This window comes from Canis lupus, chromosome 4 (assembly GCF_011100685.1).
Source record: "Canis lupus familiaris isolate Mischka breed German Shepherd chromosome 4, alternate assembly UU_Cfam_GSD_1.0, whole genome shotgun sequence".
Taxonomy (NCBI): domain Eukaryota; kingdom Metazoa; phylum Chordata; class Mammalia; order Carnivora; family Canidae; genus Canis; species Canis lupus.
The window spans coordinates 70,395,529-70,421,281 of NC_049225.1; the positions used below are offsets into that span (position 1 = coordinate 70,395,529).

Here is a 25,753-nt window from a genome sequence, read left to right on the forward strand (position 1 = left end):
TGAATTGGCAAGAACCAATATTTTAATCACAATGATTTCACTAGGCATATAAAGGCAAACACTCTTGATTTCTTGGGTCACAGATACAAAGCTATAGTTTCAAGATCAAAAACCCTACATATCACATTCTGTCTAATATATACAATCAGGCACTTTGATAATCATTTCTGTGCTGGATACTTCCCATGTCCACTGCATCCTGCCCCCCACCTCCACTGTGGCTCAGAGATACTGATCATTATGGGTCATATCCAGCAGCTCCCTTATCCACTGTTCCATATAGCTGTCCGTCTGGATTCCATTCCTTACCCTGACTTTCTGGTCTTGGAGGGGTGGGTTGGATGAGGGGTGTGGTCTTTGGCTAGCCTAAGGATACAGTACTAGCCATTATGCCACTTTCCCTGTGGCTTACCTACCACCTTATATTTCATCCCTTTCTTAAACTCTTTCCAAATTACCCCCATTTGATTGTGTCATCTCTTTCCTTTGAGAACCCCGAGTAATACAGTGTTAGAATGTTGTCTCATCAGCCTTTCCCCCTGCACCATGTCAGTATGATGTAGTTATAATCCTCATTTTACAAATAAAAAAAAAGAGAAGTCATTTGTCCAAATGCACACTGAAAGGAGTAAGCAGGACTTAAACCCAGGTTTGTCTGACTCCAAAGCCTGTATCAACTTACTAAATTGCAACACAAAAGCAATTCTAATCAACGGTAATTACGAAATCACAAGCAGCTATGAAATTATAAATAAATCAATTCGCAATGTATTTAAAATAATTTAAAAATAATTGCATATTACATGATGGCATTTCACAAGCATTAGCTCATTTGATGCTTTCTCTAACCCCGCTATTGTTACTATTTTAGAGATTTTTAAAAGTTAGGCTTATCCTCTGATAAATATTCCACCACCACCACCCCCAACCCCCAAAAAAGAACTTTCACAGATAAGCCTCAGTGAGCAATTTGGCTTTTATAAAAGATATGAGGGTGACACACAGGGAGACAGATGCTGACATATCTCATGGCAAATGAATTCAAAACTCCTTAGTAATTTTTGTCTTTGAAATTCCTTCTGATTCACTCTACCCATGAGGGTTTAGCTCTATTCCTCCATCTATGGCGTGCTCCACTGTGATCATCCAGCTGTCCTCCCTCCCAGGTCTCCTTCCTGCCCCAACATTTCTATGCTTCTCCCATTTTTACAAATATCACTGTTTTATTCCAAGTCTATACCCCCAATGGTACACTTAAACCCACCCAAATTTGGGTTGTAGGTGAGTCTTTCCTTTGGCATAATCTAACTTCTTAAGAGAGTAGTTAAAATTACCTACCCAACTATCTATCCTCTCTCATCTGTCATCCTCTATCTGGATATGATGTGTGTATATCTACAGATGTGTTTTGCATTACATCAGAGGTTAGTCTCTAGAATAGTATACAGTGTGAGATTTAAGCTCCATGCTATCTAGTCATCCTACAACAATTTTATGGTTACGGTCAGAGGACAGGAGAAAAGAAAGAACTGAGACAAGACAATCAGAATTTAAAAAAAAAAAAAAAGAAAAAGAAAATCAGAATTCAAATAATTCTTCAATGCCACAACCAATAAATGGCAGATCTGGGATGTGAATGCTCCAAGGTGTATATTAAGTTTTATGTTTTATTGCAGTGAGAATGCTGTAGGCACACAAATGTTTGGGGCTTTTTTTTTTTTTTTCCTCATTGACAAGGAAGGAAAACTTAGTCAAATTAATATACAAGTTAGGTTTAAGCATTTTCCACAGATTATTCTTCTTTGTCAGGAATGCAATGAAACTGACAACTCTTCAAATATTTGTGTACAATGCACTCCGATTTGCTTTTGTGGTCGCTGTCAGCAATAAGTAGAAGCAGACCAAGTTTTAGCCATCAGCCTCTTGAATGCATTTGACAATCCCTGTGATTTGCTAACAACTAACCAACAAACCAAGATTTTCTGAGAACCTATCCTGTGTGTCCAGTGCTGAGCCAGAAAACTTTGCATGGGGTTTTAAAATTTTAACACATTTTTGTTAAACAGACGTATAAAACAATCATTCACTGTGTAAGGTAATACACGCTTCAGTGTCAAATTGCATGTGTGAACTACGGATATCAAAGAAGGAAAAAGGGTCAGAGTGGTCCAGAGGTGTTCATGGATGACGTAACTTTTGTAGTTAGAGTTTTGGTTACTCCCTTTCTGGCTTCAGGACACTAATTAGTAGATGTTAATCATTAGATATCTATCCTTTAGTTCAACATTCTTTTGAAACAAGTTTTAAGCAAAAATGGCAACAATTTATTATTCAAGGTAATAACTGTTTTCAACATTTTCAGTTGATACAGAGGGTACTTGATATTCCTGATGTCAGGAGTAGGTCCTGAGAGTGTTTTTCACAGCTGGTGTATAGCATTCCTACAGTCAAGCTCCTAGAATCTCAGCCCTCTTTAGACTCTCAATAATCAAGGACCCCAGGCTACAAGGAAAGCACACCAGATGCCCCTACAGGCTTTCTCCTTGGCCCCCTGCTCAGCTCCAGGTATAGTCCCTCCCAGGGATAAAGTGCAGGCAATGCAAAATAATCAGTCCAAAATTTTTGTGGGTCCATGACTTTCAGACTCTAATCATGACTAGTGCATGGCCTGTCAAGATTATGCTAGCATGTCTTATTCACTACTGCGGGGTCCTTGGAGTCCTGTATTGCAAATACAAACACTTATGGGGTCACCAGTAAGGAAATATTGTGGAGGAGAAAGAGATTATGTTCGTTCAGCATTGCTTCTGAATCTTTCCCCTCTCCTCTTTATAAATCCTTCTGTTCACCCAAACAGAAGTTAGCGTCATCCTGCAAATCATTCCCCAAGGAGTCAACATTGGACTCTCTCCACATGCCTGAGTGAGAGATCTGAATATGTGTGAGAATCTTAAAACACCCTCTAGGCTAGGGGGTGGGACAGTGAAAGAGTAAGAGTCATTCCTCTATATTGGCCAGATGACCTCGATATCACAGTGTTAGTACATTTATAGGAAAAAAACAGTGTGAGAAGGGTAAAGGGAAATGTTGGCTCTCCTTTGGAAAACTCAAAGCAATAACGGTGGTTGGCAATCAAAGTTCAAAAGGCCTGAAGCATGATTAGTCTATTAAAGTCTCAGTGGTTCCTAGGGTTTAGGGATTTAAGGAACGGCATTAAAATGCCATCAACATCATAATCCACAGAATAAAGTTTTTAGAGCTATTGGGTTTTGTTTTTGTTTTCTGTTTTGTTTTGTTTTTGTTTTTTTTTAAAGAAAAGAGGCCTTTTGCTTTTATGAGTTTCTTCATAGGGATCTCATTTCAGAAGCTCAGATTTTAGAGAAATAAATAAACTGAATTCCAAGGCACATTGAGGTCTCTCCAAGAGGTGGCATTTAGAAGCTGATCATGCCAGAAGGAAGCAGGGAATCAGGGCTGGGGCCATTAGAGTCACTAGTTTTCATATAGAGTTGGCTTCTGAAGTGCTTTGGGGTACACATTCCTTGGTAAAATCAACCCTCTATGCTTTGCTCCCATTTCAAAAGTCACTTCATCTTTTAAAGTAGAGATTTTTTTTCCAACTGTGTTTCTTAAAGCGTTTGGGTCTGTGGAAGGAACCAAATGGGCAGCCTCTGGGATCCCGCTCTCTGGGACCCCACTCTGGCTTTATCCTCATTTACTCATTGTGAATTTGTTTGAAACATTTGCCAACAAATGGATTGAAATATTTATTTTGTAAAAGGGGCTTTGCTAAAAAGTAAGAACAACAAAAAAAACAGCAAAGCATCCACAAATTTAAAAAACTGAGTCCAAGTAGTATTTTGAAATGCCTCCATGCAGTATGGAGCAACAGTGCAATAGCAGTACATTCACAACTTGCTTGACAAAGACCAGGGCTCTCAGGATGGAAGTCCCAAATCTCCAATATGAGGAGTTAAGGGATGGGGAGGACTGGGCCATGTTGAATGTCAAAAGGGGTGAGGAGAATGAACAAAAGCTGAGCCCCAGGAAGGTGACGTATTTTACCAAGCGTGCAATATAAGAACATGGAAATTTCCACAGAAGATACTAGAAGAAGCAGAGAACGTTGAAAGGAGTTGATACATAATAGTAATGGAAGATTCAACTAAAATGCCAAATAAGCAATGTCAAATATCTAGTGGAGAGACCTTCAATCAAGACATAGTCAATCAAGATGTAGTCTTCCAAGTAAATCCCTAGGAACCAGTTACATATTTCGGGCCTGCCACCCACTTCAAGGATATAGAGATTCCCCAGATGGTAAACTGAAAGGAAGCTGGAGGAGAATCACTTGAGATAGAGAGGGACTGTGAGTTCCACCCTCCCACACCGGGGGGTAGGCAGGGCTGAGATGTGGTTTCTCACTAGCTACCGGGGTTTCAAAGGAGAGGACATAGAGGATCTGCTTTTGTTGCCTGAGTTTGGGAAGTTTCTCTGACACATGTCAGAGCAAGACACCCTCTGGTGTTCCATGGGAGCAGAGGGAGCTGCAGCTAGGGCTAACTTTATTCCCTCCAACTGCAAGCCAAGATATATAATGCCAAGGGCCAGGTGGAGGAATGCCAGCCTGGGGCCTTTTTATATGGGATCCTAAAAAGAGCCCTAAAAGAATTTCTGCCTGGGGACAAGGGGATCCTTACTGAGAGGATCTGTATAAAACGAAGCAGTAGAAATCTGAAGGCGAGGGGGATGAACAATAGGCCAAAGGTGAAGAGAGCTGTTGTCTGATACTTTCTGAGGGGCCAAGCAGGTTGGGAGTCCTAGCAGAATATCTGAGAGGCTCTGAGAACAAGAAGCCATGTACAGGCATGGTGGTTAAGTAAGTTTTTCTGGTCCCCTTTATCTGTCTTTTCTGTTCTTTAGCCCCAGAGTCAGAAAGAACAGCAGTGGAGTGGCAGGAAAGGTTGCCAAGGAAGCTAGAAGCCCATGACACCTCTTTCATCAGACAGACTTGTCCAGTGCCAGCTCTGGCAAATGGATGATGAGTCATATTTTTGAATGCAAATTGCAGTGTTAATTAATGTAGTATGGCTAAAGATCTTACTTTCTGAAATAAGACCATGTTTTGTAACTTAAGGAATTTGCAATCTCTTTTTATAAAATAAGAATGGCCAGAAATGTCAAGGTGCTTCCTAGTTTTCTTCCAAAGGCAGGAAAAAAAAAAAACAACAACAACAACAATGAACATTACCCAGTGAATTGATCTTAAAGTAGCAGTGGGGTAAAATGTCCTTTAATTATAGGCCTGACAACTAGGCTTGTTTATTGCACCAGTCAAAGGTGCTTGTAAGGTAGTTGATACCACTCCCACTGTGCTGTCTGGGTCAGGTCTTGACACTAAGCTTAAAAGTAAAATCCCCATACACTGTGATCTGGGGAACAGTAATAAATAGAAAAAACTTTGGAGGATTTAGGAGGCTGATTGGTTGCTTGTTTGGTGTCTTCTAGTTTTTCCTTGAAAAATATTCTTGCAGGTATGTTCAGCCTAGAAAGTGTTTTGATCTCACTATGCCAGCATTCTCTATACCCCACACTGCAGCAGAAAGAAGACTATTATACACATGCACACACACACACACACACACACACACACATATCATATAGAGATATATTCTTATCTATCTGTATATCTATTTATCTATGTTTGGGTTTTTTAGTTTTTATTTTCTTAAAGTGGACTCATGAGAAAGGGAAAGGGGAAGTGCTTGGTTTATAGGGTGATAGGATGTAATGGTTTATTTACCCAAATCCTAAAATTTCTTCTGTTTTCTTTTCTTTATTTGTTTTTGTTTTTTGAGGTGAAGGGAAGTAGTTTAGGTCTCCCGTCAAAATAAAAACGGTCTATCTGAGTCTGTCTTTGTTTGCTTCTCTCAGCAAGATCATTTGCAACTTCACACTGAAGGGAAACACAGTCACAGAACAAGAAAATGATTTCTAAGGAGAAAATGAAGTTTGCATTCATAAGACCAAAAGAACAGGCATGATGTAACAGACTGTAAGATTAACAACACATTGTCTATTAGACTCAGCAGGAAATGGACTGGAATTAATGGCTCAGGAATGACGGGAAAAAGAGCTTTGTTTCCTTGGGGTTTTAGGAATCATTTCTAATGAGCTGTTTTATTCATAAAATATTTCTGAATATTCTATCAGAAAAGCAAATAATCTTCTGAAAACACATCCAGTTCTGTTCTTTAACTCACAGACAAGGATAAAGCTTGTGTATCATGATAGCTGGGGGAAGGACTGTGCACTTCTGGGTCCAATAAAACCAGAGTGGCATTGATTACTATCATCTCAGATTTTCACCTTCTCACAGGTGACATCAAGGTGCATTTCCTCATCCACCCAATAAATGCCTGGAGTTAAAGTCCCATGATAGTTTAGGGCACCAGTCAGGCTCCTTCCCATTGCTAGCTGACTGATGGTGACAAGGTCACTTAATCTCCTCAGGCCTCAGTTTTTTTACTCTCAAAGAGGAATGATAGCAGTCTTGACCTCATAGCATTTTTGTGAAGATTTGATAAACTAATGTTGACATAATGTCTATGAGAAAGAATTGCTCAGATTTCACATTTTGGGAGCATAACTGATGAACAAGCCCAGTTACTATTCTTTTGGATGTACTGCCATATTCCCACAGGGCTGATCTCAGTCAATGACCAACCATGGTGAGGGTACCAATGTAGGTCATTTCTATGAGATGGGGGACTCTCGAAAAGATGAAGACTTTGGCTTGAAGACTCTCATTGGCTTGGCAGGACATTTCTGGGAATTATACTGCAGCATGAGACCAATCCTCCTTCCTCCTTCTCTTCCTCCACAGTGTCAGACCATCATTGTGGTAGGAAGGCTCCTGCCGCTTTCTGCTCCTCCCTCCCCTTTTATCTTTCACAGGCTTTTCACTCACAATTAACCTTTCATTTCATCTAATCCTAATGTATCCAAACTAACACAGTTGGTTAAAGACCAGCGTCAAATCTATAAAGTATGTGCTCAATAAACATCATAAACATCACTTCTTCTTATTAAAGAGAGTGCTGGGTAGCATAAACATGGAATGCTTGTTGCAATTCAGAGGGAGGAAGGAAAAAATCACTTCAAAGCAAGACATTCAGAAAAATTTCACATATGAGATAGATTTTGAGCTAGCTGGAAGAATCTTTAAGATGAGGTTTGCAAAGACTGTGGAAAGATAGTTTGAGCTAGGAGAGTAATACAGGCAGAAACAAGGAGACTGAGAAGTGGAGATGCTCCTAGACTGGCCGTAATGTAGGGTGCATGTGCAGTTGTGATACCATGAACCCAGGCAAGGAGATTGGGGCTAACTGGTGGGAGGGATTTATATTGGTTAATTTTGGTTGTTGTAGCAACCAACCCCAAATTTCAGTGGCTTAAGACAGACATTTGTTTCTCATTTGCATCACACATTGGTGATCGCGGATCAGCTGCTACGGTTCTATTGCACGTGTCTTAGCTTATTCTGAGTCCACGGCTGAAGGGGCGCATTCTACTGGGGAAGCATGGTTTCTCAAGGAAAACGACTGGCAGAAACATACAATGGCTTTTGAAGCTTCTGCCAAAGGCAAGATATATGTCACATCTGCTCACATTCCAGTGGCTGAAACAAGTCATATGGCCAAATCCGCCATCAATAAGACAAAGAACACACTTCTAATGCAGGGAGCATTAAAAGTCACATTGCATTGGATGTGAATGAGTGATCTCACAGCAAGGGGGGCTAAGTAGTGGGTACCGATAAATCAATGTACCACAGGAAAGAAATTATTCAGTTGATCAAATTTAAATACTGTTTTTTTAGTTGGCCAGCGATATCACCAGGGTTGTCTTTGCATATGGAGGTGCAGGTGGAACGGGAGTGCAGAGAGAAGAGTACCACACTGGACCAGGCGGGAGAAGATGACAGGCTCCAGGAGTGACAGCTGGAATTGATCCTCTGCTCCAGGACCCAGCTCCCTAGTCTTTATTTGGAGACCTACACAAACAGACAAAGAACAAAAGCACTTATTAAGATGAACAACCAAATCTCTTTATAAGTATCTGGATATCAGAGAAGGCAAAGCCAATTCTCAGATTAAGCCTCAGAAAACTAGGAGAGAGAAGTTGAATTTCTCTTCAGAGCCCACTCTCCTCCCTGTACCTCTTTACTCTTAAAATTCTACGTCTTCCATCCCCATCAAGCAAGCTCCACCCACAGTGCTCTCATTTTTACTCCCAAGAGGGCCAAGTCTCCCAGCCTGTGACTCTGAACAGGCCCTCCCCTCTCCCGGCTAACACCCACTGCCTCTGGCCTGACCCCTCTGCTTCAACCCATCTTCCTCAAAGAACCACCTTGCAATCACAACTGTGACTTACTTACTTACTTAGACTTACTTACTTACTTAGTAGACTTACTTACTTACTTAGACTTACTTACAATACTTAGATTGTAAACATATGCCTTAGATAGAGAATACCTTGACCTCCGAAAAACAGTCTGTCATATTAGCCAGTGGGAAGAGATGATCTTCAACAAGGGCCACTTAGGAGCAGATCTTAAACCAGACCAATAAGCAAGTGCTCAGTGTTTGTGGCCCAGCTCAGCTGCTCCCCAGCAGGGTTTATGGAGCGTGTCCCACATTGTGTCCTGGTCCGCACAGGGTGACTATATAGACCGACATAGCATTCTACAATCCTACACGTGCATTTTAATGTGAATAGGAGATTCAGAGCCAGAGACCAAAGTCTGAACATCCAAGTGCCTGCAATGACCATTTACACCCTACAGAAATTCTCAGCAGTGTCAATTCACTTGCTCTGGTTCTTCCAGAGCAGAAACAAACTGTTTCTAAGTCACAGTTTTTCATGGTAACCAAAAAGGAAAGTCATGTCAGAAAAAGAGAGTGACCCCAAACCAACATTGATTTGGGACGTGTGTCTGGCCTCATCTTGAGGTGCAAGACATGTTTCACCAATTGCCTTCACCAGAGCCATCAGTACTCTGGTGTAAGCAATTCTAGTTCTTTCTGCTTTTTTGTTTGCTTGTTTGTTTCCTTCTGACTCAATTGTAACATCTGACTGGTGAATAAATAATCTCCCATCTCCTTACCAGTGACACCAGGTCGCATAATAATCATCACACCATCTACCTCAGGCACAGAGAGGCAAAGGCAGCTAACCACAGCTTCCAGATTTTCTTTTCCAAATAAGTAGTGCATCTAGTTAGACCTGAAAAGACATTGCCTGGGGTCAACTGCTCCTAAGCCACTTCTGAAGTCCTGGGAAGCTATCAAGGGAGGGTGAAGGAGGAAATCACCTGGAGACCTGGTTAGTGTGCCTTTGAAGTCCCACCACCACATTGGTGTCCCAGTGCCTGGGACTCCGGTGGGACTTTGGGCGTAGGATCCCTTCCACGATGGGGAGAGAAAGAAAGAGAAAGAGAGAGAGAGAGAGAGAGAGAGAGAGCCACTGCTCCTACCGCAGGTAAGTTAAAAAGCATCTGTTTATGAAGAGATTTTGCAAAGTTTGCGTGGAGTCAGGCAACAGAGCAGGGCAAGAGAAATCCATGCCGTGAGCAACTGGGACCCTTGGACTGACTTGGCAGGTGACAGGTTTTGTTACAGATTTTTAAAATAATGTTGCTTTAAGAACAGAGGGAAAACCAAGCCAAGAAACATCAACAGTAAGTTTTCCTTCTTTTCCCCCCTAAGATATGCTGAAGCCAGGTTTAATTTTATGTCAGGAAAGAATTCCCTCCTGAGACTTTCCTGGCCACGGTTCAGTTGAGGATAATGTTTTCCAGCCACATTTCCAGAGTCCCTCAAAAGCTGAAAGGAAAATGGCAAACAATGGTGAAGCCTTGACTTTGAAGCAGCAGGGGGAGCTGTTATGATAAAGAAATGGGTGGCTCCTCCTCTACCAAGGTGCTCTCAGACGTCCAGTCAGCATTCTCTGCAGATCTTTTTCCAGACCAGGGAATACCTACAGGATGAAAGATTTACAGATGCCAGCAGCCTTTGTACTTCTGATTTTAATGCAAAGCCTTATATGTGATATTTTAAATCAAAAGGAAGAAAAAAGAGTCTTAGATATTTGTTGAAGTTGCCAGCAACCTGCAAAGCATAACAGCATTCCACAATTACTTTCATCACCACGTAATGAAGCATATCCCCGACGGTATATTGCAATCCCAGAGTCTCCAGCGGAGATAGATGTTTAAAATAGAACTTCCGGAGTATAAAAAAGAGCCATTATAACAACCTCACCAAAATTTACCTACTCCTACCATAAAAGGTATTTCAATGTGCCCGGAATACTTATTTGTTCAGTAATTCTGGTTTTCAAATTACTTGAACCCATTTGAAAATTGAGGGGGAGGAAGGTAAGGAAGCCAACCTCACTGCTTATCATTAGAAACAGTCTCTGTTCTCCTTTGTGTTGGATTGTTTGAAGTCCTACATGAAAACACGCAATGCTAAGAATTAAATGACTACTGATATTTTAGGCAATCTTTATGCTCACCTACCTCTGATTACTTGGTTCCTTCTAGTGTTGGCGGAACTCTAACGTGCAGAACCTGCTGGAACTATATTTGACAATGATTTGTGTCTCTCACAGACATCTCTATGACAATTGCTTCTACATTATTGTCAGGGATGCCCCCCAAGAGTAGTAAATGTTGGCTTCAGGGGAGAGTCAGCTAAAGGGGATGCTGAAGTTCAGGAAACTAGAGTCCAGGAGAAGAGGGAGGTAATGGGGAATTGGCTGGAGTGTAGGAAATTCAAGAGAAGAGGCATCTTTCCAGTAGAGAGTTGAAAATCAAAGATCTCTCTGACCAAGTATATAGGCAATGCGATCACCTTAAAGGTGATGTTATATGTATATATGGCCCAAGGATTTCCATTGCAGTGGAGTGCCTTGGGTTTTCAGATAGATTATGGAAAATGATCTGAGAAAGCAAGATGTCGTTCAGAAAATAGACTGAAATTAATACAGATCTGGCAGGAACAGAGTTGGCAGACAAGCAACATAGTGTGGAATATATAGGTATGCAGCACAAGTGGAAGATTTGAGAATACAGAATGAGAATCAGACACAAGTTCAAGAATGGCCTCATCTTCCCTCAGAATAATTTTGGGAGAAATTACTGTTAGTATCCTATAACATAATAAAATATCTTACATTTCTGCCCTTGAGAGAAGATGAACACACATATCAGCTATTTCCAAACACGGCTGGCTTATAGTAATATCCCTCCTGATACACTGATCAACAGGGTAGTCAGTGGTTCCAGCAAGTTCCCGATCATTCAGCAACTGGTTAGGTACTAACTCTAAACTTTGATCTGAGTAGAAGCTGTCATCTATCTTTGCTTCATCCCTATACTATGAGTCAGAATCACACTTTGGATCAGAATAAGATTGTGCATTTCTATGTGTCTTTCCTGGGGACTTCTGACTGTGCTTTGATTTCCAGAGGGTTCACTAGAGATATAGCAATGGCTTTATTCCTTGGAATCAAGAATAAAACAGTAATGGAAAATTTGCTTTGATAGTGATTTGGGATTAAAATTTGTTCTTTCCTTGCAGAGTTTCTGCCCATTTAACTGGGTTTACATAAGTACCTAGTTTACTAAGCAGTGTTAACTCAATAAGAAATATGAAGTTGTTATGTTTCTAAATCATTCTTCCCAGTTGTTCTATACTGAGTATTAATTCTCTTCAGAGCATCTGAGGCAGCCCCATCATTTTCTGGCTGCTTTCAGATATGAAGTCTCAGTCCAGTTAGTCATCAGGCATGAGTTTATCTTCACCTCTGCCCTCCTCCACTTTACTCAGTACAAGTATAAATTGGCATCCTTCCTGCTTGGGAGCCTATCTCAAGAACACCACTACCTTATATTCCCAGTCTAGGTTTACTTACTTCCAGGGTTTGAGCAGAAAGGTAGGGCCGGAAAAGGGAAGAGGGTCCTGCTAACAGGCCCTGCCATAACCTCTCTGTAAGGGCAGTAGAAGCAGTGAGAGAATGTGCACCTGGAGAAGTCAGGTAGACTTCAAAGAGAAGATGGTATTTGAGCCAGCTATTGGAAAACAAATGGCACAATGAGGCAGGCAAAAAACAGAGGTGGGGGATGAATTTTAAGCAAAGATAAAAATGGCATGCACAGGGACAAATGATATAAAGATTGTGGTGACTAGTGCATATGCCATTGGGATAGGGGGTAGGGAGAGTGCGTGGAAAGACAGCCGGCAGAGCCATTGGGGCTAAACTGTAAATGGCTTTGTAGTATCTGTTCAGGAGCTTGAGATTTTCCTAGATATGAAATGGAGGATTATTGGATTCTTGAAGAAAGAAGATGATATACAGAATGTCTGACTTTGAGTACGAGAGAGATAAGGAACTAGGGTGTTAGGAGATCACAGCTGTGATCATCTGGAGAGCTGTGAGTGCATGAATTTAGTGTATGACAATGGGGAAGGGTGAGAAGGGGCAGATAGGAGGAGAAATCTTTACAGTAGAATTAAATTGAGGATGAGTCAGTGATTTTAAGCTTACTGCTGGGTGTATAAAAATACTGTCATTGAGATGGGAACACAGGAAGAGCTGGCTGAGAAGATACTGGGTGTGGTTTGGGACATGTTAAGTTTGAGGTGATGGGGGGACTTCTAAGGGGAGCTTCCCAGGGGATGACTGGGTAGGAGTTCAGGAGAGAAGTCTAAGTGGAATGTGGGAAAAATCAATGTGTAGATGAGGCTTGAAGCTAGGCAGGTGGGTTGAGAATGTCCGTTTAGAACATATAGAAAGAAAGCAGGATGCTAAGGCTAGAGCATTTAAAGGCCTGAGCCAGGTGAGAGAGAGGCTAGTGAAGAAGGGTCAGAAAAAGTCATTAAGAGAAGAAATAAGGATGGAACCAATATCTTAAAAAATAAGACAGTGGAAACATCACACCAGTCAGTAGGGTCAAGTGTTAAATACTAAAGAAAGGTTATGTGGGATAAAAACTGAAGAAAAAGTTAAAAAGAAATCAGGAAGTACTTGGATGATACTGGCTTTAGCCAGACCATGTTTCTCTTGGGTTTTAGGTATTTGAAATGAATGTCTTAAAATAGCTGTTTTAGAGAATGTTAGCTGTCTATTGGATCAGAAATCTCTGAAGATGCTGATTTTTTTTTTTTTACAGTACATGAAATGTGCTTATATCCTTACATTTTTCTTTAGGATAAACAATTTTTGAGCAAATAAGCAAAAAGGAAGAGACATTCATCTTTTTTTTTTTTCTAAAGCATATACTATACATGAAAAAAGCCATTACTGAGGGGTTGGAAGTGATAACAGCAATTTTTCTCCGTAGGAAAGGAAATAACTTAGATTTAGGAAAAGTAGCTTGCTGACAAGGCAGTCAGTCACATGGCTCCCCAAAGGAAGTTAAAAGATTGTTTTTTTTAAGGTCATAGTTCTATGGAAAGTGAAGTTGATGTTCACTTGAATAAAGCTTTCTTTAGTTCTACTGAGTGGGCTGTCAAAATAACCAGCAGAAACACAGAAGGATGGGGTGGCAATGTCTTCCTTTATGCTCCAAGCTTCTAAATGTCAAGTTAGATTATTTGCTGAAAGAGCAAACATATTGAAATGTGACGAAAACATTTGTATAGGATATTTCCCTATTCAATATCCTTGTCCCATTCTATGCGAGTAAATACATATTTTCTTGAACAAAACACAAGAATCAAAGTTTTTCAAAAGTATGGCATTCTCCTTTTGTGGAGAACTGGATTAATGATTTACCATACAAATTTGCAGAATTTTTTCTTGTCTTCATAGATGACACATTTTCAAATAAAATTGATTCTTTTATTTGTTATTTATACTCAAGAAATAACAGAACTCAGAAATTACAGAATCTAAGAAAATCTCAGAATATATGTGGACTCAAAGAGAATGGAGGACAAGGGAGATAAAATTAAGCACCTACTTCAGGTGCATACTGAGAACTATGGTAATACTGATGATACAGTCTGAGTGTTGTGTCCAGTGCTTGAAACACGAAGTATCCTCAACATTTGAAGAGGTCTCCCAATGCTCCCCAAGCCCACTCAATGGTTATCTCATCATAAGATGGTTGCCAGTGAACTTGGACTTTTTCTTATTCTGGATCAAGGATAATTTGGATCTAAAAATAAATGGGGATGAACAAAGTGAAAGATATCTCAGGCACCTCACTATGGATGGCTTCTGTTTTTCAGTGTTCCATTTCATGGCTCTCATTTGGAAAGCGACCCTGGTAAACTATAATAAAAGCATAGGGTGCTACTTAAATAACTAGCATTTTCCTAGAATTGTATCTTCTTCTATAACCTTGGAGATTTATCTATTCCTATATCCCTCCTGCACAGTGAGGCATCCAAGTCAAATATCTGGACTTGATCATCACACAGACTCAAGTTTCAGTACCAACACTGCCACTTACAAGCTGTATCCTGAGACAAGCTGCTTGACCACTTCGAGTAAAGTGGGGATCTGATGCTATTTGGTACACTTGGTATAGTGCTCAGAGCTTAAATGGTACTTGGGAGAAAAAAATTTTTGCCCTGGATATTTTCTCTTACCTGGAACTCATTATTTTAAATAACAGTCTTTCCAATTTTTAAGACCTCGAAAGATTATAATGTTTCCTTTCATTAGGCCAAAAATCTATTTTATTCTTAATTTTGCCCACTAATAATTATTCTGTTCTCTGGAATACCACAGAATCAATCCAGTTTTTCAAACATTTCCATCCTGTTCAATAGCAAACTATCCATTGCTAAGAAATAAAGATGAAAAAGGCATAATTTCAGGCTGAAGGAATCTCAGGTAATAGAGGAGAGAAGCTATGTACACAGAAATATTCCTGCATTTGTCACATTTTTGAAGTGTTTAGGTCCTAGAGGTATATGTTGTACATTCAATTACCATACAAGCAATACGAGCAGTTTAAAGTACAAGAACAGACAATTACTGAAACACAAAGAAGTGAGGTGTATGATTGGAAAGAATTTATGGAGGAGTTGCACCATGCCCTACGGGATGTGGAAGACAAAATCTCAGATGAAATAGCATCTGAGTGTGTGTAAGCACCTGGGCATATTCAGAAGGCAAGAGGTTGGTTGTGCAGTTTTGCTAAAGCAGGTTTTCCAAACTGTGGGCTGTACGCATGAATCTTTGGGGTTTCAAAGGAGACATCAGTCTAAATATGCACCAAACAGAGCAGCAATAACAGCAACAACCAATGTCTCTCACATAACTGTACTTTTTCTTAAATATAACTTTGCTATTAAAATTAATAATATAGTTATAATTCTATTTTCTTCATCTGTGAGTTATAATTATATAATTAATACTTATATTCATTATATAATAATATAGTTATGATTATAATTAATTACATGATAATGATATAGTTATCATTCTATTTTCTTCATCTGTGAGTACTCAGAGCAAGCGCAATGGCTAACATAGAAAGTCCTTGAAAATTGTTAACATTAAAAAGAGAGCCATACATGAAAAGTTTGGGCACTACCAGGTCGGGGTACAGTAATGAGTAGTAACAGGCCATTCTTTCCACTTGACATAACTTCTTTCCCCTCCAGCCTATTCAAGGACATCACTCTGGCCATTCACCTCTATTTTAACTTTTTCCTTACTGCTCCAGCTCTCATTATCGTACTAATATGCTGTGATTTCCCCCAGTCTGGAAAACAATTCATCTTAACACTGCTTCGACCTCCAGCCGGCTACTTTTACATAAAAAAATAAAATAAAATAAAATAAAAAAAACTAGAAAAAAGAGTTTTGTGTATGAAGTTTCCGGTTCCTATTCCAGTATTCTCTCTGTGGGCTTAGCCTTCAAAATGCACCTGCTATCTGACATGTACCATTACCACCCCGGCCCAAGCAACTACCATCTGTCTCTTGGATTCCAGGCACCTCTGAGCTGGTCTTGCTGCTTTATCTGCACCTCCGCACACTTTATTCCCAACACAGATGTATCCTGGATGTATCCTGTGGAATTATAAGTCAGATCGTATCATTCCTTTGCTCAAACCTCCCAACGTTTTCCCATCTCATTCCTGGTGGATCTGAGTCCACACAATACTCTCCCAGGATCCATGCTCTCTACCTCCCAGTTCCCTCCTCCATGTCATCCCCAGTCGTGCTGCTTCTTTGTCATTCATCGAGTTTACCAGGAGATGTGGCCAATCTCAAATGATTGTGTGATGTATGCCTAATTCACTATGAGCAAGTTTTCTCTTTTCAGTATTATTTCCATTGCTTATAATAGGTTAGCCTACAGTGAAGAATTAGCTTTGTCTGTGATTCAAGAACATTGTCAAGAAACTCCATTAGTAAAACACTTTGATTTATTTTTCTTTTTAATGTATGCCCAGTGATTTACTATATATTTTTCCCACGTGACTCCTTTTCAGCATTCATCCTCCTAAATTCTATTATTGCATGTGATTGACAGCTCCCTTCTACTGGAAATTCTCTCTGCATTGTCTTCAGAGACCCTGTGGCTCTGCAGGTCTGCCACCTCCGTGAGTACTCCCAAGGCTCCTTTGCAGGCTCTCCTTCCTGGGTTCCCAGCTCTTAGGTAATTTACAGACCTCTCTTTAGCCCCTGGCTCCTCCTACATATTCAAGGTAGGAAATCTCATCCACTGATTAAAATCTCCATCAATACGTTGTGCATAATTTAGCCCAGACTTTGCTCCTGAGCTCTGTTCTCCATCACCTACTAGTCAGTTCTGCTGATATGTTGCAATGTCACTTCAACTTTAACATGTCCCAAAGTGGAAAAACAAAAAACAAAAAATGTCCCAAAGTGGAATCATTAAATTCGTTTGGAGTCAGTTTTTTAAGCAAATAATGCCCTCTGTGAATGCACCACCACCCATGGAGACACCGTCTTAGAAATCTCCAAGTCCTTACCTGTCTGCCACATTAATTTCCTTGCAGAGATTTTTAGGAGATGGCATCTTTTCCCAGAGCACAGTTTGCATCTTTGAATACAGGAATTTGTGTGGCTTAATGCAAACATGTCCTTAAAATTGGAAACCATATCCTATATCACAGAACAATCTTTGGACACCCTAAAGTGATAGATGTGAATTCTGAATATCAAAACACCTGGGTTTATATCAGGGCTCTGCCTTTTGCAGGCTTAGGAAAGTCAGTGGGCCTTCTCAAATCTCAGTTTTCTCATCTACCAAGTGGAGATAATAATTATTACCTCATACTTTCTTTGGAAAGATGAACTGAAATAAATTGTATGCTAGCTCCTAGTGACATACCAATACTTTCAAGAAACACTCAAAACATTTAATTTCCCACAATCTTTCCTATCACATAAGGCAATCATACTTGCTTGAAAATTCCTCTGCTCAAGTATGATTGAAATGTATCCCCTCCCCTTAAGAACAGGCTGTAAAAGTAATCCTCCTATGTGATTTAATATTGATAAAGCCCAGGGACATAGCTAAAGGGTATAACTCAACTGATTTACAAGCTGCCTGACTTACTATCTGGAATGTACAAGTGATCTTCTCAGTGTGATCTTATTACAAGATGGTACATTATCTTTGTCTTGTTCTGTGGAGTAATGGGGCACTCCCATACTCAGCTCATTAGGGCTCTGCTCCAGAATTAGTCAATAGAATTAAAGTTGCAGATTGACAGCAATTCATTCCTGGACTCCTAGTGTAACTGCTGGAGTCCAAATCCCTTCTATAGCTGTGTGACCCAGGACCAATTATTTCATTTCTCTATGCCTCAGTGATAATGTAGGGTTGCTGTGAGGATTGAATAACATAATAAATGTAAAGGACATAAGAAGGAGTATTTAACATATCACTGAAGAGCCACTGAAATCTTCAGGGAATGAGCATCATCTGGAGGTTTCTATCTATAAGAAGAGAGTAGGATGACCCTATGGAAGGAAAATACCAGAATTATATTAAGCAGAAATTGTGACAATTGAAAAACATCTAAGTTTTTAAATATTGGTTTTAAATATTGTTCTAGGGTTGCCTGGGTGGTTCAGTGGTTGAGCGTCTGCCTTGGCTCAGGGCGTGATCCCAGGGTCCCGGGATCAAGTCCCACATCAGACTCCCTGCAGGGAGCGTGCTTCTCCCTCTGTCTATGTCTCCGCCTCTCCCTCTGTGTCTCTTATGAATAAATAAAATCTAAAATAAATAAATAAATAAATATTGTACCTCATTCTTTAGGTTCTGGAGTAAAGTCATGTTTCTTTCTTAGTGCATAGTTTAGAACACTAAATACAGGGTGTGTGTGTGTATGTGTGTGTGTGTGTGTTTAAAGAGAAAGGCCTTCTGTTAAAAGCCCAAGTGCTATTCTTACTATATATTCCTATTTCTCCTCATTATTCACAAACAGGGATGACTTTGTCCTTGAACTCAGACTTCCATTGACAGACATTACCCACTTCATGTAGCTGTCATTAAAATGTGTATGATCCTAAAAAGAAATATGGAACGCATATTGGATTTGCACTTTCAAACATATGAAATTATGGCACACATCACAAGCAAGTAGGAAGACTACCTGTGTGTTTCAAGAATGATTTCAACTGGATAATGACAACCAACTACACTGGCATCAGTGTGATCCCTTAACCATGGGCTTAATATAAACCCCTTCATTGTTCCCTCTCCTAAACTTCCCTTCTCACAACACACCTTCCTCCTGACTCCCTGAATATCTCACTACTAGATTCCCTGGTGGATACTGCATAGTCACTGAAACAAAAGATTCGTGCCTCTCTGTAGTACCCGCATGCTATCTACGTTAAAGCCGTGATGTTCTTGATTAAAGTTGAGGAATGGAATTTTGCATCAAATAAATATCCTTTTACCTGACTTCACCAAGCATTTTGGGGACTCCAGAAATCATATTTACTAACTTTGGAAGATCAAACCTCTCCACTAGCCAAGCAGTCCTTGTCGCCACATATAAATATTCTTATCTTTCTATCACTATAGTTTTATTATGAAGTGGTGACTAAAATAGTTGGAAATAGAGTCCAGTTGTTTTTGTTTTTGTTTTTCCTGGCTACCTTGGGTGAATCTGGGCTACCTGGAGCAAACTGCTTATTAGTTTTGTGTCTCACTTCCTCGTCTGAAAACAGATATTATAACAATGGTACCCATATCATAAGATTATTGTGAAGATGAATCAAGGTAGTTTATATAAAACAAGTGGACCTGTGCCTTGTATACATTAAGTGCCTAATAAATATAAACTATTATTAGCATTGTTATTATCTTCATTTTGCTCAATTCCTAAAGAGACAATAAGCTAAGACAGGGTACACTATGGAATGTCAAAATGTATGAAAACCTCTCATATTTCAAGTGACAGTCCAGACTACTCCACTAAAGAAGGCCAAAGTCCTTGCAAGCAGCATCCATATACATTCTTTTTTTTAAGTTTTTATTTATTTATGATAGTCACAGAGAGAGAGAGAGAGAGAGGCAGAGACACAGGCAGAGGGAGAAGCAGGCTCCATGCACCGGGAGCCCGATGTGGGACTCGATCCCGGATCTCCAGGATCGCGCCCTGTGCCAAAGGCAGGCGCCAAACCGCTGCACCACCAAGGGATCCCCCAGATACACTCAAAGTCTAGAAGGAGTGAATACAGGGCAGGAAAGGCAACAAATAAGTTAATTGAAATAGAAGCACAATTTCAAACCTTGCCTTAAAAAGCAAAAGTAGTATTTTCACATTGGTGAGTTTTTTATTTAAAATCTGGGAATCTTTCAGGTAAAACGGTTTGACTTTTTAGTCTCAGGTATGAAGAAGAGCCAACTGACACCAAAAATGTTCACCTAAATTTTATGCATTTCATTTCCAAACTACTCTTTCAGGACAAATAGAGTTCACATTTGTGCAACTATTCTGACTTTATCTCTCCCTATTATAATGCTGAGTAATAGAGTCCATGAGATTAGCACTGTTAGGACAAGAACTCATTTTAATCAGAAGGAAGGAAATCACCACTTCATCTGAGAGAGTCAGTGTAATTACACGACTAAGAAAGGCATTCATTTATTTTAAAAATGACAACAGCCTTCGCCCTTTGTATGTATCTGACAATACTGTTTACTGCATATCATGTGAAGAAGCTACTTCAACATTTTCCTCCAGATATAAGAGATTTAAATGGTAGGATTGTAAAGGCAAGAAACAACAAAGCATTCATTGATTATCAGATAGCTCCAACAGAAATCAAGCTAGTATGCAAATAGCGGGTAATATAATAGGTAACACAGAGTGTCTGTAAACCTGAGCACTCTAAAGTAATTTATTATAAAAACCTTACCTAGAATTTCAAATAAACCATCAGGTAATATTTTAAAAAACAGCACAAAATTACAACTGACTGGCCAGGAACAAGAAGAATAAGAAGATATTTCTCCATTTAACCTGAATGTAAACTGTGTTTGTTTTATATAGAAATGCCCATCCCTTTAGCAGTGAACTATTTAGGGCAGGGGGAAAAGAGAAATAGAAAGAGAGAGAGAGTCAAAGTCTCCCTTGACCCAGCAAAAAAATATGAATGAATAAAAATGAAGTTTAAGGAATAAATAGCCAGAAAGGAAATTGAGTGTTATAATTGAAAAAAAGAGAAAGATTAGACAACATAACTAACAATTTCTTTCAGATGATTTGGGAGAGAAAAAGAGTTTTAGATGACTAGTGACATATGTTTAGGAGTGATGAAAGACTGAGGAGAAAACAGAGTCTGGAAGGAAATAGGAAAATATGATTTAAAAAAAAAAAGAAAAATATGATTCAGTACAAGAAAGGGAGAAATAAGCTTTGACATTGAGGCAGAGACAAGAGACAGAGAAAGACAGGGGGGAAAAAATGCCTTACATTTTATTGCACAATACCCTTTCTAGAGCCTTTGGCAAAAGCTATCTTTCTTCATTCTTTCTTCCAAAACTAGGCCTTCCAACTAGCCTGACTTCTTTCCTCAGTGGAAAATGCCTTGAATCTAGATACAGATACAAGGATCCCACTGAACTCAGGTCAGGCATCCAGGAGAGGGTTGCTGAGAAACAGAGCAGGGAAGGATCATAAGGAGGATCCTCCCTTCCAGTAGAGGAGAGTAACACAGATGCTAAATCTGGGACATGTAAGTGGGGAAAGTATGTAAGCAAAGAAAAATCTGTAAGGATCCAGTGCCCTGGGAGCATCCCTGGAAGTGGAGTTCAATCTTGACCTTCAGAGAAGGGAGCAACTCCAGGAGGAGTCAGGTATTCCATGATGAAGAAACAACATAAACAAACACAGAGGTGGAAACAGTCCAGTGTGTTTACAGGACAATGAACAGGGAAAACACATTCAATAGGATTGGCCGGGTCCTGTGAAGGTTGCACTCATCACAGGAGGTAGGACTTCCTACTGTCCTAACATGTGAACTGACTGGAGGATTTTGAATGCAGGAAAAGCATGATTAAAGAACCATTTTAGAAAATTTGTTTTGATGGTAGTGTGCAGGAGGGCAGGAAGAAATGAAAAAAAAAACAGAGAGCAGGACCAACCCTATTTCAATGGCCCACATATCGGATGATGAATTTAAATATGGTGGTAATCTAAATTGTTGCATTAAGAATTAAGCAGTGGATCAAGAGACCGTATAAAGAAAAATTATTTGTTTGGGGGTTTGGGGGAGGATAATGAGACTCCACATGATCCTATGTGATGGCTAGTCCTTCTCTTATTATTATTTGTTTATTTGAAAGACCTTTGGCACTTAATCATAATTGCTGAATGATACATTAATTCATAGGAATGCTTATCTTCCCTGACTTAATGATCTTATCTCTCATACCTGCCCACCAATCTTATCAAAAAACACTGATGTTTTAACAATTTCTGGGCAACTTTTCAATTTCTCACATGAGATTCTTCTATGCTATACTTCAATGGAAGAAATACCTGCAACATATATGCCACTGAATTCTTTGAGATTTCTAGCAAACAATCAAACCTCCAGAGGGTATCTTCATCATAAAAAGAGACCTCTGAAGTCATTCTCAATATGAACAAAAAATGAGAAATATAAATACCATAAGTAAAAGACCACAGATAATCTGAAAAACATCATTTTTATAGCTCTGATTTGAATCAACACAGGTAACAAGGCTTTTGTTTGAATTCTTTCTTAAGAAGTGTTGAAGAGTACTATCACACAGTTTTCTGTTAACAAAATGAGAGCAAAATATTTGAGCTTCAAATTGTCCCTCCATCCCTGAGATAAAGGGGAAAGTGGAAGGGTGATAGATCAAAGGAGCTCTTGAACACCAAGAAATATCATTGACCTGTCCCTAGGGGACACGTCATAGACTCTCTGATCTTTATTCGATTATAACTGATAGTATTTGTGTGTCTACAGTCATCCCAACAAACTTCACCAGTCCAAAAGGAACTCATGTTCATAGTCAATCTCCCAACCACCCCAGACATGGAGCTCCACCAAGGACGCCTCTCACAGTGCAGCCAGTCACAGGAGTTAGATTCTCAACGGTTTTTCTCCAAATCTTCCTTGTCCTAACTAGCATATCAAATCCATGGAATTCAAGTCAGGTTCCCAATGACTATTAAGCCTACTCTAGAACATGTTTTGAAATCATCTATGCCTCCATTCTCCTGCAAAGCACCATTACCTCTCATCATTCTGAGGCAATGGAGTCTTTATTTTCTCCACATCTAATTTTACCTTCTGTGATGCATTCCACACAGAATCCAAAAGACTCCTTCCTTTAAAAAAATTTTTTTTTTATTATATCACCATCCTCACTAACATTATTCAGTGGTTTCCCATTGCACTTAGAATAAAGCCAATTCTTACAAAGACTCAGACATTGCTCTCACCAAACTTGTCTCCCCTATTCACCTGGCTCCAGTGACTCCTGCCTTTTCTCTATTCCTAGAGGATACTCTTCATATACTGTTCTCTCCATATTACCTGTAATTGGCCCATCTTTAGAGAGACCAATCCACAGCTCACCAAACCTCATTAGTTCTCCTGATTAATTTCTCCCTTTTAGAATTCATCCTGCTGCATAGTACAAATGATCACCTAGTCTGTAACTTTATGTATATTTCTTTGCTTAATATCTTCTTCCCTGTAAGGCTATAAAGACTATGAGAATAGAAACCTTTCTCACTATATCCCTGAGGGAAAGCATTAGTCTACTACCCAGGATGAGCCTAATAAACTCTTGATAAATAAATAAATCTAAAATGTAAGATCCAGTAGGGCAGGGATCAAACTGGCAAACTGGTTTCCTGTTATGTCCCTACTATTTAGGGATCTCTATCTTAGGAATATTGGTAGATGTCCCCAAAATATTGGTTCAATAAGTAAACAGAGGAGAGAGCTCACTGTTTTTCCCACTAAAAGCTAATTCCGTTGAGGGACAAGCTTAATTATAGAAAACTTCTCAAAGTGAATTGGATTCTCTCAGTTGATCACTTTACAGTTCCACCTTTGATCAAAGCCTAACTACAAAGAATAAGATTAATAAGAAGTGTTGAAGAGTAACTATCACACAGTTTTCTGTTAACAAAATGAGAGAAAAATATTTGATTTTCAAATTCTCCCTCCATCTCTGAGATAAAGGGGAAAGTGGAAGGGATATAGGTCAAAGGAGCTCTCTTGAACACCAAGAAATATCAACCTGTCCCAAGGGGACACGTCATGGACTCTCAGCAGCATGAAGCTGGAACATACTGTGTCCCTCCTATGTCTTCCCTCAACCAATCTTCAAGTGAATGACATGACTTTCAGATGCTTCCTCATTCTGCTTTTTGTTCCCTGCATATACTATAGTTTTATAACTTTTCCTTTTGAAATGCATTTTCTCCAACTGTATCTGTGACATATATGAAAATATTCCACATTTCTTTACTGTATATTTTTATTAGCATTGCCCGATTATATACCTTGGCAGTCAGACTCTAGAATTAATTTATATTGACCTTTCAGCATACTATTAAATCCCAGGAATGTGATTAAATCAGGTCATCTATTTCCAGTATTTGTGCTTTTGATTTTTTAAACCTAAGTAAGGATTTTACATTTATCCCTAGTAAGTAACCCTAAGACAACTCTGATTTCCACACTTGAGAAATCTTAAAGTCCTGATTTCCTTGTACAGTGCACTAACTCATTGTCTCAGTTTTATACCATCTAAGACCCCCAAATGCTGACCATACCTTCATTCTTAAAACTCTGGTACCTCATCTTCTAGGAAATCACTTGCTTCTAGTTCGTGGTCATCTTTCTGATTGCTCCTTCTCAGTCACCTGTGGAGCTTTCTTCTTTTTAGTTACACATTCATCTGGTAAGGCATGAAAGAAATGTTTGGCAATCTTCTCTGTACCAGGGACTGGGCTAGTGTCTGGACTGAAAGTACAAAGATGAATAAGTCATGGCCTTTGTCCTCAAGTCTGTTTCCCAAAAGCCCCATGGCTTTCACTTATTACCAGGCAATTTTACCCCTAAGCATTGTTAAAAATGAATACTCTACTAAATCCTAAACCAATGTATCCAGCCTTATAAGCTCTCTTGAACTGTAGATGCTTATTTTCAATGGTTCACTGGGCTTCACTTAATAATCCCACAAAAAAACTTGAAATTCAACATGGCCAAAACATAACTCATTGTTTATTACTATCACTAACCACCTCCAGGACACTACTTTTAATACTGATCCTGATTGATGGTACCATCATTTGCCCAGTCATCTAAACTAGCAAACTGGAAGTTATCCCAGATTCCCTATTATTTATCTTTCACCGAAAATGGCTCACAAGGTCCTGTCAATTCAATCTAGTAAATATCTCAGATACCTCTCTTCCTCCACATTCCTACTGCTATGTTTAGTTATCATCTGTCAAATGTATTATTCTTATACTGTTCTAACTGGCTGCCATACTAATCCCATTCTTCACAAATCCATCCTTCAAACTGCTGTCAGGATGCCAGAAAGAGAGCAGGAGGTTTATAAAACATGGATTCTATATAGTAATAGGATTTCAATGAGCAAAAGAAGTAATAAAACATGAGACAGAGAAAAAATAATCTAGGAAAGTAATTTGAAGCCAGGGATACTATCTAACAATTTTTTGTTCTCACTGGAACCCTGATGCTCTGAATGCTTGGCATGGATTATCCAACAATCACAAATACCTCTATGAGGATTGATAAAGAAACTGAAAGGTTAACACATCCAAGGGACCTTGGCTAGTTAACTAGTAGATCTGAACCCAAATTGTCTGTCTCCAGAGCTCATGCTCTTAATCACTCACTATGCTGCCTCCTAAGAATGAAATAGAAGTACAAAAGTTATGCCATGAAATTTTATATACTTGCTATAGGCAGCCAACAGATTTAACTCTTGACTGCCATGCAGCCAACATGAAAGAAAACAATTCTGAGATTCACAATGTCAGAAAGTAAAATCAAACTAGTTGCCCATGGAAAACACTGCACTGCTTACTGCTAAAACCAATATATATAAAAAAAAAAATGAGGGGAAACTGACATAAGTCCATTCGGCTGCTCAAAACTGTCAAGTTTTTCATAGCCTCTGAAGGTCACAGGTACAGAAGAGCCATAA

The 25,753-nt window shown here is 39.4% G+C and overlaps 1 long non-coding RNA gene across 1 annotated transcript; it reads right to left on the reverse strand.

The window, feature by feature from the left end:
• On the reverse strand, window positions 1-24,512 carry LOC119876204. Its single transcript, XR_005358547.1, has 2 exons — window positions 24,348-24,512; window positions 1-8,056 (listed from the first exon to the last, which is right to left on the reverse strand). It is a non-coding gene; the product is annotated as an uncharacterized LOC119876204 (long non-coding RNA).
• Window positions 24,513-25,753: the final 1,241 nt, after the last annotated feature.